Genomic DNA, 15,776 nt, shown 5'->3' with positions numbered 1-15,776 from the left:
TACTAAACAATGTTTTTAAATAGCTAACGTTTATAAAAACTAGCACTGGCCCAGGCACACTCTCAGAGGTGGCAGAACCAGCTGGGCTCATCTCAGGCTGAGCAACTTGGCTTTGTAGTAGTAGGTTCTTTCAGAATTGATCAGCCTCAAGTTGGTTCTGGCCCCTGAGCCTTCCACCCCCCCGCCCTCGTCCACACTGCCTCTCAAAATGGCCAGAGCAGGCCTTGTAACCGCCCAGCTGGGTGAGTCAGTCATCCTTCCAGACCCTCGTCTTTTAACTACTCTAATTGCAAACACATGTCCTTACACCACGCTCCAACTCAGGCAAACAGGAGACAGAAAAACACTTAGGAGCCCTCAATGTCAAGGGGCATCAAGGTGCTGGGAGCATGACCTTTTCTGGCCCAGGTGCTGGAAAATAAGTGCTGCTACCGAGCTCCTCCCTTCCCCCAAACTGAAAGCAGTTCTGCTGGCCTAGCCCAGGGCTGCAACCTTACATGCCATTTGGGCTCCATGGCACCCAGCTTCTTGAATCAACCTCTACCTTGCCAGCAACTTGGCCTACCAATGCACCAAAAATAGGCTGTCCTCCTCCTTCCTTTGAAGCATTTTAAGGTAAAACACATTTGATCCACAGGGCAGACCACCCCTCAGACTCTCCCCCGAAGCCATTCCAACCTGGTATGGCTGCTTCGGCTATGACGTAAGATGGGCCCTCTAAGCGACAGGCCTCTCACACTATCTCCAGGTGGCCGCTCCAGACTGCTTCCACGGCCCAGAAAATGGCCTCACTGTGTCTCTCAAGACAGAAATATCTGGGAGTCATCCTTGATCCCCACTTTTTCCTCAACCCTACGCCCCCCACCCCCCAATTCTACCTCCAAAATACATCGCAAATCTGTCCCCCTCTCTCCATCCCCACTGCCTCTTCTCTAGCTCAAGCTACGGTCAACACTTACCTAAGGGTCCTGAACAGCCTCCTGACAGGTCTACCTGCTTCCCCTCTTGGACTCTGGCACACGGCTAGTTATGTCCAAATCCAGTCTCCTCTTCCTGAGGAGTTGGGAATATGACAATCCATTCCAAGACCACATTTCCTAGACGCCCCTGCAGCTAAGTTGGCCGCGTGGCTCTTTACTCGCCAGTGAAATGTGAGTGGAAATGATGTGTACAAATTGTGCATCATTTGTTTAAAAGGAAACTGGTTTGTCAGGATTTCCTCTCTAATTCCCTTTCTGGGAGACAAGGAGCTGAGGCAGCTCTGACCACAAAGATGAACACAGCCACCTAGGGAAGGTAAATGAGAGAAAAGGAGGCTCAGGTCCATGACGATCTTGTGGAGAGCTCTTCACAGGAAGAGACCAGAGGACAGCAAGACTAGAAACAGAGAGATCAGTGTCAAGGCTATTGTAGACTAGAGGACAGAATAGATACAGCTTTGACTAAGGTATTGGCAGCACTGGAAATGGTGAGATGTACCCAGATTCTGTATGTAGATTGTAAACACAAGCAACTGAATTTCCTGGTAAATTCTACTGGGGGGATGAGATTAGGAGAAGTCAAGGATGAGTCCCAGGTTTTTGGCCTGAGGAACTGGGAGGGTGGAGGGCCCGTGAACTAGGATGGAGGAAGAGTGAAGATGGAGACTATATGGGGAGGGTGCTCAGGAATTAAATTTTGGACCTGCTTAAGAGTAGAGGTTACCAATGCCTGAACCTGGAGTCAACACTACTTGGATGTGAATCCTGACTGATGCTTATAACCTCTCGACCACAATCAAGCTACTTAAATCCTGTGTGCCTCAGTGTTCTCATCCACAACATAAGGACTAATAATGGCCCCTATCTCACAAAGTTGATATAAAGAGGAAATGTACACATTCCAGACTTTCTTTTGTGCTGTTCCAGTCTTCCAAAAGGCTCCGAACTTCTGAGATCAGGAAGAAATCTTCCCTCATCTCTACGCCCGCTTGACTCATCTCAAATAACACTAAGTTCCCAAGATTCTGAAAGCAGAGATGTGGTTGTCTGCTGTGGTCTGGGGACAACTGTGAGGAAGCTTTCAAAGCAGCTGGTATAGGAATCTAACTAGAACATTTTCTTCACCTCAGATTCCTGGCAAAACAAGGCCTGCAGTTAGAAGGGAAAGGTTTTAATTACAAGGCCACCTGTCCAGCCATCTGAAGCCAACCCCAGCCTTTGGCTGGTTCCCTGTGGGCAACGGGGCATTTAGGGGAACCGTGCTCAGAGTCCCTGATGCTTTTCACATTTCATAGCCCTGTATGATCAGGGAGAAAACGAACAGATCTCAGAAACAGGCCCCCGTTACTGCTCCCCGTCCCATTTGTTATTAAGGATGGAAACAGATACTGAGGGTTTAGGTCATGAAGAGCCTGAATTCCTTCCCCTCCTTTCCTGTGGTCAGATAAGGTGGCCCCCAAAAACCAAATGATCTTCTGCTCTCAAAGCTAACTATACTCCTCTAACTCCCCCTCCAAATGGAGATAAGTGGTTTCTAAATTTTTACTAATTGCCCATTGACATTTTTTAGACAGACAAATATATGAAAGGCAAGCTGGCTATATTCAAACCTGTGAATTCTAAATCAGAATTAATGGAAATTCCTAACTCTCAACACAGGGAGGAAGGGAGGGAGGAAAAGAAGGAAGGAAGGGAAGGGGGCAAGAAGAAAAAAGGAAGTGAAAGTAATGAAACTCTTTTAGGGGTGTCATTATTTAAACCATATATCAACAAAGAAAAATTCAAGTATTTCCAACTTGGGCCTTTTCTTTTTTAAAGGAATAGACAAAGGCCACAGAATAATGTGAACCCAAGTACAAAAGGGCCCAGGATTAATTAAATTGCAGATGGTACAGAGACCGGTTCATTATTCATTAAAACAGTTTCCATTTCTTCTGGGGCCTGCAGCTAGACTACATTTCCCAACCTCCCTTGCAGTCAGCGTGACCATGTGACTGAGTTCTGGCCAGTGGCACGGGCAGAAGTGACAGATGCCATTTCAGGCCTGGCCCATTAAAACCTCCCACGGGTAATTTGCCATGTTCTTTCCCCTTCTGTGTGACCTTGGAAGCTACAAGTTGAAGAGGGTGGAGCCACGAGATGGAAGGAACCTGGGAGCCTGAAGCACCGCTAGAGGAGATCCATCTGCTGACCAGAGACATCTGGTGAGAAATAAACCTGTACATAATGAGCCACTGAAATGTTGGTGTGTATCTGTTCACGGCAGCTGGTGCTCCATGAACTAATACACAGCTCAGATCTTACCCATCTCCTCCAGACAGCCTCACTTTGGCATCTGCAAATGCTGAGTTTTCATAAGACCTTATCAAAGGTTGTAAGTAAAGTCAATCAGCAGACTAACTACAATCAACACCCATGTTGGCCTTTTCGGTCTCAACCTCATGACTTACCTAGCTGAAAAGTGATGTTCTCATCAGGAATATGCTATTCCAAAATAGCATGCACTGAGAACATGCCGTCATTTCCTTTAAGAGGAAGAAACTACATTTAGCAAGATAAGAGTTCCTAAATAAATAAAAGGCAGCAATTAAACAAGCCATTAGCTTGCCATAATAGCATAAAGAGCATTCTCTCTACTGATTGGCCATGAGTGCCACGAGGGCAACGACCATGTCCATTTGTTCACCACTGTGCCTCAGTTTGTGCCTGGCACATAGCGGGCATTCAACAAATACCTGCCCACTGGATGAGAAGATGAAAGGAAAGAACTTGCCTCTGCTCACCTCCTTCCTCATGTTCACACACCCCTCGTTCTCTATATACTAAGTATATATATGATGCTTCTCCCTGCCACAGGGCCATTGCATGTGCTCTTCCTTCTGCCTGAAATGCCCTGCCCCTCCTCCTCTCCCTCACCTTCACTGTCTCCATTGGCTGGTTACTCCTACCCCTTTTTCAGATCTTGGCACAAGCATCCCTGCCAGGTCTTTCTGTGTGCCTTACTTACCTTCTGCTTAATTGTACATTTACGTGTGTGATCATCTCCACAGCACTTGTCTATTTCTGAAGTTACCCTGTTTATTTAAGCATGTGTCAAATAATTGTTTCCTCACAAACGCACCAGGGGCCTTGAATGTCTCATCCACAAATATCTCCCAATGCCCCCCACAATAGTGTACGGCCCAGAGAAAGTCCTCATTCAATAGGTTGAATGAATAAATGACTGTCAGATATCATTATTCGCATTTATTTAGTAGATTTTATCCAGTCAGCCCAATCACCAGGTTTTTTTTTCTCTTTTCCTATTTTATCATCATATATAGAGAGATGGATATCTGTTAGCATCAGTGAGATGAAAAACCATGAATATGACACTAATAATACAGAATCAAAAAAAGTAACCTAGGGCTTCCCTGGTGGCACAGTGGTTAAAAATCCGCTTGCCAAAGCAGGGGACACGGGTTCGAGCCCTGGTCCGGGAAGATCCCACATGCAGCGGAGCAACTAAGCCCGTGAGCCACAACTACTGAGCCTGCGCTCTAGAGCCCACGAGCCACAATTACTGAGCCTGCGTGCTACAACTACTGAAGCCCGCGCACCTAGAGCCCGGGTTCCACAACAAGAGAAGTCACCGCAATGAGAAACCCGCGCACCGCAGCAAAGAGTAGCCCCCGCTCGCCACAACTAGAGAAGGCCCGCGCGCAGCAACAAAGACCCAACACAGCCAAAAATAAATAAATTAAATAATATTTTTTAAAAAGTAACCTATCATTTATATTCTTGCCTAATAACCGTGTGTTTAGTGCCTTCTCTGTGCACGCACTATTTCAGTTACTGTAGGGACATATTAGGATGAATTAAACAGAGTTCCCTGTCCCCAAGCAGTTTACAAATCATGTAGCAGGATAATAGCTGATAATATTAATGGTGAATTTTCCCCAGGTTTCTTTGTATCCATGGCCCTTGCCCTAATCAGTCTGACAGGCTAGTCCGGGGATGAGAAAGCAGAGAGAAAAAATTCCTTTTGAGCTTCAAAGTTTACACCCTGTTGGGAATGGAGCAGATTCTGGTAATTAACACTTTGAGGGAAAATACATGATCATGTAAGGCTTCCTGACTCCAGCCTTTCCAACTGGGTGACCTCTAAGGAAGAAGGAAACAACAAAAATTCCAGTTAGGTTTGGAAGCTCTGAGCACAGAGCTGACCCATGCCTGGGGAAGCACCCAGACCTCAGCGAGGTGGTAGAGCTACGTGATACACTAAAATGTCAGGCAGCTGTGCAGAGTTGCATGGCTCCAGCATGGCACAGGGCAGAAAAGGGCCCTGTGCATCCAAGAGAGACACCAGTGCAGTAAAGAGAGTACAGCTGCAGGACCTAAAGAGGCCTTGCAAAGAAAAACATGAGATAAGGCAGCAGCGACCTACATGTCCAGTGATTGAAGGCTCAACAGAATGATGTACATTCCAGTAGATGCCAGCTGGACAGATGGCATCTGAGGACGCGATATACCACCTCGCAGGTGCCTTGGACCCAATCCTCTAGCGCTGAGAATGCGGCCTGGGGCCAAAGAGAGTGTAATGGAGAATGGGATGGTATATTTGCAAGCAGATGGGGAGCTCAGAATAGAAACTGAGTTAAAGGGAGTTAAATTGACATGGTGGCACTAAGAGTCATACTTGCTGTACAGGCTTGAAGAGTTAAAGATTAAGGCTTTCCTGGTGGCACAGTGGTTGAGAGTCCGCCTGCCGATGCAGGGGACATGGGTTCGCGCCCTGGTCCGGGAAGATCCCACATGCCGCGGAGCCACTAGGCCCGTGAGCCATGGCCGCTGAGCCTGCACGTCCGTAGCCTGTGCTCCGCAATGGGAGAGGCCACAACAGTGAGAGGCCCACATACCGCAAAAAAAAGAAAAAAAAAAAAGTTAAGATTAGTGCTAATACAACCACGCTAAAAGGCAGAGGTCACCATGGGCGGTGGAAATTAAGGAGAGCTATGGAGCTGGGGAGCCTTGGAAGGCTTCAGGAAGGAGGTGAAACGTGAGCAGAGGTCTTAGACTGGAAGAGTTTTGAGAGGTGCAGACGTGAAATCATGAGGCTGGGGAGAAACGCATTTCAGAAATGGGAAAGCATAAGCAAAGACGCGGAGGCAGGGAAAGCTTTGTATAAAACAATGCCTTGTACGACTTGTCTACAGCTCAGGGTATATGTAGGTGGGAGCCTGATATCAGTAAAATAATGGAGAGCCTTAAAGGACAGACTGAGGAGTCTGGTCGCTCCATGGTAGGTAATAGGGAATCACACAAGGTAACTGAAGAGTGGATGATATGACCACACTTGTGCCTCGAGAACACGGAGCTAGCAAGGATCCCCTGAAGGAAGAAGAATACAGGGAGAGGGCAACAGCCAGCCCTCAGATAAGGGGCCTGCAGTGCAGGGGGAGCTACAGGAATCAAGGAGATCCTTTTTTATTTTTATTTTTTGGCCATGCCGCACAGCACGCGGGATCCTAGTTCCCTGACCAGGGACTGAACCTGTGCCCCCCACAGTGGAAGTGCGGCGTCTTAACCACCAGACCGCTAGGCAAGTCCAAGGAGAACGTCTTGATGGAGATCGAGTTGGGTCTGCTTGGCAGGAACTGAAGTGCGGGTGGGGGAGGAAGGAGTTAAAGATGGCTTCAAGGTGCATCTGGGGGAATGGGAGCTCGTAGGAGAGGCCAGAGGTGGGGTTTAGGCCGAGAGTAGAACACCTAGGTTGGATCTCAGAAAGAGGGAGAAATACCAATATTGGGCATTAGTTCTCAGAGTTGGAAGGAACTTTGAAGATCCCCTAGACCACTGCTTCTCAAACCTTAAAAGTATATATGTGAATTTCACCTCAATAAGAAAATGAATAAGTGTTCCCCCCACTCCCAAAGTATACCAATCATTGAGGATCTTCTTAACTTGCAGATTCTGTGTCAGGAGGTCTGGGGTGAGGCGTGAGATTCTGCATTTCTAACAAGCTCTCAGGGGATACTGATGTTGCTGGTCCAGGGACCACACTTCGACTAGCAAAGGATTAGACCAATATTACCCCAAGTATAATACGTATGTGTCTGGCAGTGCATACAGAAATTTCAGGTGAGTCATAAACATTCTATTTTAAGATCCACACAGTTTTTCACTTACCATTGTGATGTGAAGTTTCCTTTAAATGCATTTAAGGATTAAAAAGTTGACTTGAAGAAAACAATAATAAATAACAAGAGAGGAGGCATGCATGCATAGGTGGCAAAAAGTGGGCAGGGGGCCTCCAATTACTGAAGTCTGAGGAATGCTTATAGGAAGCCTCTGAGGATACTTATAGGAAGAAAGAGAAATCCCAGTTTAGAATAAATAGTGGTGATGCCGGAGGGAGAAGTGTTGCTTGACAGAGCAAGGTGACTAACAGCGAAAGTGACTAATATTTGCGAGCATTTCCGGAGCCCGTGAGCCCAGCACTGACCTGGAGCGAATCACCTACTCCTCACAACAGCCCTGTGAGGTCACTGTCAGTGTTGTCCCTAGTGTCCGGATGAGGACACCGTGGCTCAGAGAGGTTGCCCAAGGTCAAGTAGCTAGTAAGTTCTGGAGCCAGGACTTGAATCCAGGGCTGGGGGACTCCTTTCTCTCCATCACACTGTACCCCAATCCAGCAGGCTCGATGCTTCTACAACATTCTCCTCCTTCCAATGCTGCTGCTGCTCATTTTCTTTTTCTTTTTCTTTTTTTTTTTTATTAATTTTTTGGCCATGCCGCATGGCATGCAGGATCTTAGTTCTCCGACCAGGGAACAAACCCGCGCCCCTGCAGTGGAAGTGCTGGAAGTACGGGGTCTTAACCACTGGACCACCAGGGAAGTCCCGCTGCTCATTTTCTATTAATGCAACTCAATGTAACTTTGCTGCATTAATGCCAGCAAGAATGATGGGATTTCCAATTCACTGAATTCTTTTTATAAATCAGGGATTATCATTCCCATTTTTAAGATGACAAACTGAGGCTCACCGGGGTCACACCATCAGGACTCAGAACTTAGGTCTGCCTGACTCCAGATTCAAGGCTTTTCCAACAAACCTACCCCGACCCCACTTCTCTTGGTGTGTAACTGTTAATAAGAAGACTTCCTTCCCCAGACTGGAGTGGCTTCTTACCATTTGCCAAACACATGTCCCCCACCTCACTCTCTCCCTTGCTGGACACATGACACCGTTTAAACCAATTCAGACTTTAACCTATAATCTTGGTGTCAGTTGGTGGCTAATAGCTGCCTTGTAACTTTAATCGGTGCACCAGATCTCCGGCAGGTGCAGACAAGCCACAAAGAAACCCACTTTGAATCTCTGCATGCTGGAACCATCCCTAAATTATAAACCAAACCATATGCAGTGTCAGGCAAGGCCTTTAGTTTTACCAGGAATGCTACAAAGATTTTTTTAAACCAACCTTTGTTTTAGATGTTACAGAAAGGAAAGATACTATAACTAGCTCTCATAGGGCAGCTAGTAAAATTATTCTTCTAAACCAACATCTATTCATACAGCATCACGACCCAAACCCAGAATACTGTTATTTTGCAAAGAGAAAGCATTCTAGAAGCAAGGATTTAAGTGTGAGACAAATAACTTCTACTCTAGATTCTAGCCTTAATCCCCTCTAAGTTATGTTAAATACAGCATTTTAAACAATCACTAGTTTTCTCTTCAAAAAGGACTTCCACCTAGAAGCCAGACTTCCTGACTTTCCTTTCTTGTCATTTCCAACAACTGCCCCTCCCCCTTTCCCCCTTTCCTTCCTTCCTTCCTTCCTTTTCCCCATTTCCTGGTTCTGTGCTGCTTTCCACAAACGCTTTCATCTCCTGAATTCTGTTCAGGGCACCATGACACAAGCACAAATTCTTCCCCTCTCTTTCAATCTATACCCCATTCACCCAGACGGACCCATTTTGGTTGGCAACAGTCTGTCTAGCGCACGCGGGCAAGTACAGGGTATATGCACAGTGAGAGCAACATGGCATCATGATGGGATTGGCCGGGACACAGATAACCCCAAGTCCTGCCACAAACCAGCCCCTGTCCCCACAAGGCCCCTGGGGGAAAAGGGCACACAGAGAACAAAGCAAGGCCAAACAACACTTTATTATTGGTGGGCGTTGGCCTTGGGCTCTGAGCAAAACTCCAGTGAGACCGGCTGGGCTGTGGACTCCCTACTAGAGCGAGCTGACCATGAGGGAAGATCCAGAACGTTCACTCCCAGGCCCAGTTCTGAGCCTCCAACAAAGAGCCAGCCACCACTGTGACACACGAGGGCGAACAGCAAGCAGGGGAAATGGGCTGATGGACTCCATGCCCAGAGCGGAGTAAACCCAGGCCACCTTCCCAGACCTTCTCCAGCCAAGGGAGAGAAAATGAGTGCACTGGAGAGAAGGACCAGGGTTGGATGAACGGATGAACAGACAGACAGACAGACAAGAGAACAAGAATAGGATGGAAAAAGACAAGCCAGGCCTTCTCCCAGTGGCCACAAGCCTCAAGCCACATGACTGAGCACAAGCACCTCTTCAAAGACCACTTCCACCTAGAAGGGCAAACAGGGCAGGAGCAGGGCCCATCTTGTAGCCCCTAAGGAGCAGAGAGAGAAGACAGGAGAGAAAGTCCCTTGCAGGGAGCACTGCCTGGACCCTCAGGGTTCCGGCCACATGAAGGGACAGACAGGCCCATACAAGGTTAGGTGGGCCTTCTAGGGGCCTGGACGCTCCATACTCTGCCCCCATCCCTTCCACACACGTTCTCAATCCCTCCTCTGCGTGTGGCCCTGGCAGGTATCAACACCTCACTTCCATACTTGAGAGCTGGGTAGGAAAGCACAGGAGCTGAGACAGACCTCATTCTACTTTCCTTTTTCCAGGACATGTTCTTCAAGCAAAACCAAGGCACTTGGTGATGCTTGGGAGAAGGAAGCAAGCCTGGTGGTTGAGAGACCGGACTCGAGTTAGACCACTGGGGTTCAAACCCCGGCTCGGCCACTGACTAGCTGGTAACCTCAAGCAAGCCAGCCAAGCCACAGGAGTCTTCAGTTCCTCATCTATGCAGCAGGGCAGCGATTGGAGCCACGTCACAGACAATGTGAACATCATGATTCACAGAAGATGCTGAGCATGGTGCCGGGTCTGCAGTGAACACAGAGAACATGCCGTCTGCCCTGATGATGATGGTGATGAGAGCATCACTCCTACGACAATAATATTTATCATCATCATTCTCATCACTGCAGTTTCCCTCTAGCCTGCACACTTCCACAGGGCAATGAGATCCCTGCCTCCCTGCTTCCTGCCCCCATTGCTTCTCCTCTGTTGATGACCCTTGTCCACCAAGGTGAATTCCAAGTCCTTCCTCCCATGGAGACAGATGCACTCACATGGTGCTCTGGAGGCAACGCTAAAGGACACGGGCACTCTTCATCTCAAAGATCACAAATTGCCAACGGGCTGATTTCCCTGATGGCTGTTGTCATGAATGGACATCAGCCGAAGTTCCTGCCCAGCTACTCAAACCAAATGCCCAGCTCACCTCCTTCCATCCCCATCCCCACCGAATTTTATGAATTTCTTTGAAGGGAGAAACATGGATTTGCTAAGCCTTCTTCTAGTTCACTTACAGTCCCACCTCCTGTGAATACTCTGGTAGCTGTTACATGATTTGAAGAAACACTATGAGCAGAATCGTTAAAAATAGTAACAGAACAGAAATGTCTACCTTAAACAAATCATTCCAACAGATGGAACTCAAAGCATTTATTATCCCTCTCTGGTCTGGGACTTTTCAAATACCGCATTTCCAGCCGGCCAGACTGGGAGCTATTTGATAGTACCTCTCTGACCAATTACATACTAATTAAAATCCCTCGGTGTGGGCTGGGGGAAGCAGCTTTGCATATGGACTTCAATTACTGGGCCCTAGTTTTGCCAAGAAAACACAAAGGGTTTTTCTGGCTGGATGCTGAGGCTTAGAATGAACATATGGCCTTGCGTGGGAGGGGAGGGTGAAGAGTGTAATCCTAAACAGGAAGTGGAGGATTCCCCCTCCACACACACCACCCTGTGATCTCCTGAAAGGAGCTATGTACCAGGGTTACAAAGAATCCCTGGTCAGCCCGTGGAACAAATGGCATGCTGCGTGGGCAGTGGGCTGCCACCCGGGACACATCATTCCATCCCGGAGCCATTTCTGGATTGGAAGTCTTTCTTGCCCCTCTGACCTCTTCTTGGTTTGGGGATCAGAACCTCAGGTCTCTCCCTAGGTTTCACCGAGCGGGGGTGGCAGAGTATTAATTTTTGCCTCACCAGAATCCATTTCCTCGTCTCCTGGTTACACGGTCCCAAGCTTCCCAGTCCACAAGGCGCTGGCCGGGAGGAGCACTGGCCCCGTTCTGACCTATCAGCACAATTGCATCCCTCCGGCCACAGCATCTTGATTCCAGGACGGGCATCTGACCCAAACCAGTACAATCAGCATGACTTACAGGATGTGTGTGGGAGCTCCTGCTTGGGTAGATATGTTCCCTATCCAAGCTGGAGGTGTATAGGTGATGAGTCTGAAGCTGTGGCGGTCATCTTGCTGCCACAAGGAAGAGCAGATCTGGAAATGGAAACAACCCAGGGGAAGCAGAACCGAGAGAGAGAACGAGGGAACTCAGAATACTGTGAGAGCACTTAAGGTCCTGGATCCAGCCATTCCTGAATAAATCCACTCATGACTTTACAGTACTGGGACCCTGTAAATTACTTTCATGCTTAAGCTGGCTTCGGCTAGGCTTTCCATCAATTTGCAAAAAAATACATGAACCTATCTGGCGGAAATAAGATTGGGAGGCAGGACGTTAAAACAATCACAACAACCACCATCCAACCCTATAGGGATCCAGCCTGAAAAGAATATACTTGCTACAGCCTCTGTGGAGCTCTAGGGATCTTGGCCCAGAATCAAAGAATTCTAGAGCTAGAAGAGACCTTGTGGACAAAGCATCCTTTTTAACGATATTTTCTGTCTTTCTTTTTCTAAACAGGTATGTAGTACCTGATGGTCCAGAGAGGAAAGACGTGACCAAGGAAGCAAGGCACAAACTCTTCTCATTGCTGTCTCAGTGCTGTGTGCCGTGTATGTATCTGTTGCTCAGTAAAACTTTGTTGCATGAGCATTATAGATCCAGTCCCCAATAATCACTCTCTCTAAAACATGCAGCTCATGAGTCTTCTTTCTGTATGGCCAATATCTCTTGCAATAAATTCCTTAATGGACTACGTTTACTTCCTACAATAATCTCTCTTCGCCCTTTTCTTTACATGACGCTAGCGTGGCATTTCTTCTTATTCCCCATTTTGCCCTTTCAGTTGCTCAAAACCTTTTCTTTACTTCTTAATTCAAAGTAATGACATTGACTACAGGCACTTAATAATCCACACTTTATTCATTTGTCTGTCCTTTAACCTCTACCTCAAATCCTGAGTTTTCTACCTATCCTCACCCATCCTTTACCTCTACTCACAAGCACCGTGATTGTATTAAAAACAGCTGCAAGCACTACTCACAATTGCCAAGACATGGAAACAACCTAAATGTCCATCCACAGATGAATGAATAAAGATGTGGTTCATATATACAATGGAATATTACCCAGCCATAAAAAAGAATGAAATAATGCCATTTGCAGCAACATGGATGGACCTAGAATTATCATACTAAGTGAAGTCAGAAAGAGAAAGACAAATACCATATGATATCACTTATATGTGGAATCTAAAATATAACACAAACGAACCTATCTACAAAAAAGACTTAAACAGACAGAGAACAGGCTTGTGGTTGTCAAGAAGGAGGGGCGGCAGGGTGGGATGGATTGGGAGTTTGGGATTAGCAGGTGCAAACTATTATATAGAGACTAGATAAACAACAAGGTCCTACTGTATAGCACAGGGAATTACATTCAATATGCTGTAATAGACTATAATGGAAAAGAATATGAAAAAGAGAGTATATACACATACACGGAATCACTTTGCTGTACCACAGAAATTAACCCAACATTGTAAATCAACTATACTTCAGTTAGATAGATAAATGAATAGATAAATAAATAAACAACAGCTGCAAATTTTTACCCCCTGCCCCCAGACATCACACACATACAAACTAAAGTCAAGTTGTCACCACTGAGTTATCAACATCTTTATGACTGTCAAGAGATCTGATCTTCTTCCTAGGATCTGGTCTCATAGCCATCTGAAATACTTTTATTCAGGATGATAAAATACTTCTGTTCATGATGACAGCACAAAATAAATCTAAGCATCTATTCGTTGTTGGCTCCTTACACGACACGATCGGTTATTTAAACTTCCTGTGACTAAACTCCCCCTACTTCTATGACAGATTAATGCATTTGCCAGTGTGTAATGTTAACCAAGTTCTGGTAACACACAGACAGAAAGCTTCATGTAAGTGTTAAATGAGGTTATTACTCTCTGGAATCCCATAGGCCACTGGCAGCCCTTGAGAATTACAATTATTAGTTTTAAATTCCTTTCAGAGCATCTTAGGAACTTATAGGTCTTCAGAGGAAAAACTATGTGGGATTTTGAATGAGATTCACAAACTCATTTGCTCTTTAATCCAAGTGGAACCGTTTACTAGAACTTTGGGCTGAGGAGGGAGGGAGAAACTGAATTCAGGATAAAAAACATACAGGTGATACCTTGAATTTCTGCCGCCTCCCTTCTGCCAAAACTCGCCACCGCTCACACGTGTCATTTGACCACTGGTGTCCTCTTTTAATGGAAGTTTTTCTGGGGCAAGAAATACAAACAAAGAAGAATTTAAAGACATTTACTATGGATACAAATTCTTCCTTTCTCATTGCCACTGTTAATGTAATTCCACGTAGATCATTTCCCTAGAAATCTTTCTTCTTACTCTCCAGCTTCAAAACTCTAATTCAGGGCTTCCCTGGTGGCGCAGTGGTTGTGAGTCCGCCTGCCGATGCAGGGGACACGGGTTCGTGCCCCAGTCCGGGAAGATCCCACATGCCGCGGAGCGGCTGGGCCCGTGAGCCATGGCCGCTGAGCCTGCGTGTCCGGAGCCTGTGCCCCGCAACGGGAGAGGCCACAAGAGTGAGAGGCCCGCGTAACGCAAAAAAAAAAAAAAAAAAAACCTCTAATTCATTACGGGAACTGGCCATCCACCTTTCCCAGCCTGACTTCCCTCCTCTACTGGGAGACAAAGCTGGGCCCCTTCTCACTGCTTCCTTCTTCCTTTCTCTCTAGGCCAGCACCCTGCCCACCCTGGTTGCCCCTCTACTGCCAGGGGTATGGGACCTGGCTTCCTGAGAAGTCAACAAGGGGACAGTTGACACAATTCTGAAAGGCAGGGGAGTGAGCTCCGGTGCAGTGACTTTCACCCACGGGAAACAGGGGTCAGGCGGGACGGGGAGAGAACCAGACTCCCCTATATCCATCACCCCGCAACTACGCCGAGGCGCGATTCCTCCTGCAAACTGCCTGCAGCAGCCCCCATGCCAAGTCAGCCGCCTGATCCTTCACGGCTTATCCTGAAATGGTGGCCAGCACAAAAATTCCACGTGTCCTACTGCATCTTCTCTGCTTCCCCTCCCACTCCTGGGATTTCACCTCCCTGACAAAACTTAAGTGCCTTAGCCCTTGCCTCAGACTCTGCTCTCAGCAGGGCCAGGCTGAGATGTTGATCTTCTCTAATCCAGCATTTCTCAAGGCATGACTTTCAGACCACCTACATCAGAAGCCTCTGGGGTACCCGCTAAAAAAGGCAGATTCTGGGCCCAGTGCAGAAATTCAGACTCAGTAGGTCTGGGAGGGGTGCTAGGAATCTGTAGCATTAAGCCCTACAGGTGACTCAAACACCCTAAAATATGAGGACCACTGGGCTTCTGGCCCTTTCTCCCACATTCTCGCTCAGTCCGGCTGATATCTGCCAACACTGTGTCCCTGGCTCCTGCATCTGTCCTCTCTTTTTCAATCCCACTGGCCCCTGTTTGGGGTTCATCTCCTTTCTCCTGGAATTTCATCAGAGCCTCCTGAACGTACTTTCTTCTGAACTTGGACTAAAATCAGAGATCAGGCTGCATGCTTCACAGAGCACCTGGCACACTGCAGTACAGAAGTGGGCACTCCAATTCTGTCCTGGATACACAGAGAGTCCCTGAGGACATGGGCCTTCAGTCAGGCAGCGTCAGGCCTCTGCTGGACTAGTGCTCCTGCCCGTGTTCAGGATTTAATTCTTCCGTCATTGCTACACTCACTCTGCCAATCATGACAAGGTGGGCCGTGAGGACCATGTGACAGGGCCGGTCCATCTATCCCCATGTAACCCCCTATCTAACGGGGCACGCTGTACAGAGTGGGTGCTTTCCCCAAGCTGCTAACAGCCAGAGTAACCGAATGATAAAATCCCCTCCTTTTTCTCCTTTCTCTCCCTTTCGATCCTCCCATTCCTGTGTTACTCAATTCCCTCTTCTAACTGACAAACACTCTACCACAGCTTGAGCCCTCTCCTCTGCTCTTTGGCCCGACTCTGGCTAAAATCCGTTTGATTGCACCTGTGTTCTGTTTATTTCCTTCTCCACGTGCCTATTCTTTGTGAGTTAAGAAAGTGAAGTAAAAATGTCCTTCCTTATCACAAGGACACAAAATGTATTGCTTAACTGTGAAATTACAGCTAACATTTGTTAAGCATTTACCATGCATTTACC

The 15,776-nt window shown here is 47.1% G+C and overlaps 1 long non-coding RNA gene across 2 annotated transcripts in view; it reads right to left on the bottom strand.

The window, feature by feature from the left end:
• LOC308616244 overlaps positions 1-15,776 on the bottom strand; it is a 219,808-nt gene that overhangs the window by 134,392 nt on the left and 69,640 nt on the right. The window contains exons 1-2 of one of the 2 annotated variants that reach the window (XR_014015712.1): positions 14,205-14,502; positions 13,749-13,981 (exon numbers count right to left, since the gene is read on the bottom strand). This is a non-coding gene — a long non-coding RNA (uncharacterized lncRNA). Of the gene's footprint in view, positions 1-13,748; positions 13,982-14,204; positions 14,503-15,776 lie in introns of those variants that run through there. The other variant, XR_014015711.1, reaches the window with a different exon arrangement.

Source organism: Mesoplodon bidens (genome assembly GCF_964165515.1).
Source record: "Mesoplodon bidens genome assembly, chromosome: 4".
Lineage (NCBI taxonomy): Eukaryota > Metazoa > Chordata > Mammalia > Artiodactyla > Ziphiidae > Mesoplodon > Mesoplodon bidens.
This window is presented reverse-complemented; position numbering and strand designations above follow the sequence as displayed.